General features: G+C 50.6%; 1 non-coding gene across 1 annotated transcript; it reads right to left on the bottom strand.

Moving 5' to 3' along the window:
- Nucleotides 1-406: 406 nt before the first annotated feature.
- LOC143351137 (5.8S ribosomal RNA) lies at nt 407-561 on the bottom strand. The gene has a single exon (XR_013081507.1). It is a non-coding gene; the product is annotated as a 5.8S ribosomal RNA (ribosomal RNA).
- Nucleotides 562-1,969: the final 1,408 nt, after the last annotated feature.

Below are 1,969 nucleotides of genomic sequence, written 5' to 3'. Positions count from 1 at the left end.
AGCGCCGGTAATCATTAGATTTGTACGAAACGCGATTTGCGCCCCACGGTGGTTTTTAGTGCCGTCAAAGTCAGAAATCGTAGGAGCGGTGCTTTAACGGGCGGTCGTGATGATACTCCAGACAACACGACGCACGACGCCGTAAAACACTCGCGCGAGTCCAGACTGATCTCTGCCTCACCACGCAAGGGGTGCGCAAACTTGCCAATAATATATAATATTTATTCTTTTTCGTACGTCCAGCGACAAACGCCAACGAAATACCCAAATTCTCGCTCGTACGTTGATACCTTTCTCTTCATCGACCCGGCTCCGAAACGTTCTTCGCCATCTCCCGAAAGGAGAGGTAAACGACGGCGGGGTTAGGGAATCTGAGAACAACGCAAGCAGTTTTAGGACAAGTGAACGACCCTCAGCCAGGCGTGGTCCAGGAATTTTATCCGTGGACCGCAATGTGCGTTCGAAATGTCGATGTTCATGTGTCCTGCAGTTCACACGTTGACGCGCAATTAGCTGCGTTCTTCATCGACCCACGAGCCAAGTGATCCACCGTTCAGGGTAATCATATACAATTTACAATTTTTTTCTTTGTATTTAAAAATGCTCCTTGTTCTTTGCTTTAAAAATATTCGATGTTCGCACCTCCGACCAGCGTATCGACGGAGGATTGAACGCGCCATATCGACGACAAAAGTTTCTTTTTGTTTCCTGAATGACGGAAAACCATCGTTCGACGGCCGGGCGTACAGTACATTCAAAAGCCTTTGCGCGTGGCTGCGACCAAACGGGTATAATACACCCGTATATTCTTGGTTCCGAACAGTAACTTCACGCGCAATCGGGCGAACGCACGCGGCAGCGCCCATCGGTTGCTCGATGAAATCGATGCGATAAACTACAGCCTTCTCGGCTGGTCGTCGTTAGTCGCGCGAGCAACGGATGGCCGCACAATCGACGCGTCGTCGTTTGCGATTATTCGCCTCACGTTAGCCATGAGTATGTATATTATTCATTTACGAACGAACGCGGCAGCGTCCATCGGTTGCTCGATGAAATCGATGCGATAAACTACAGCCGTCTCGGCTGGTCGTCGTTAGTCGCGCGAGCAACGATGGCCGCAAAATCGACGCGTCGTCGTTTGCGATTATTCGCCTCAAGTTAGCCATGAGTATGTATAACATTCATTTACGAACGAACGCGGCAGCGTCCATCGGTTGCTCGATGAAATCGATGCGATAAACTACAGCCGTTTCGGCTGGTCGTCGTTAGTCGCGCGAGCAACGATGGCCGCAAAATCGACGCGTCGTCGTTTGCGATTATTCGCCTCAAGTTAGCCATGAGTATGTATATTATTCATTTACGAACGAACGCGGCAGCGTCCATCGGTTGCTCGATGAAATCGATGCGATAAACTACAGCCGTTTCGGCTGGTCGTCGTTAGTCGCGCGAGCAACGATGGCCGCAAAATCGACGCGTCGTCGTTTGCGATTATTCGCCTCAAGTTAGCCATGAGTATGTATATTATTCATTTACGAACGAACGCGGCAGCGTCCATCGGTTGCTCGATGAAATCGATGCGATAAACTACAGCCGTTTCGGCTGGTCGTCGTTAGTCGCGCGAGCAACGATGGCCGCAAAATCGACGCGTCGTCGTTTGCGATTATTCGCCTCAAGTTAGCCATGAGTATGTATATTATTCATTTACGAACGAACGCGGCAGCGTCCACCGGTTGCTCGATGAAATCGATGCGATAAACTACAGCCGTCTCGGCTGGTCGTCGTTAGTCGCGCGAGCAACGATGGCCGCAAAATCGACGCGTCGTCGTTTGCGATTATTCGCCTCTGGCTATCCGTGAGTATGTATAATATTCATATACGAACGAACGCGGCAGCGCCCATCGGTTGCTCGATGAAATCGATGCGATAAACTACAGCCTTCTCGGCTGGTCGTCGTTAGTCGCGCGAGCAA

This window comes from Colletes latitarsis, unplaced genomic scaffold, assembly GCF_051014445.1.
Source record: "Colletes latitarsis isolate SP2378_abdomen unplaced genomic scaffold, iyColLati1 scaffold0078, whole genome shotgun sequence".
In the NCBI taxonomy this organism is placed as follows: domain Eukaryota; kingdom Metazoa; phylum Arthropoda; class Insecta; order Hymenoptera; family Colletidae; genus Colletes; species Colletes latitarsis.
This window is presented reverse-complemented; position numbering and strand designations above follow the sequence as displayed.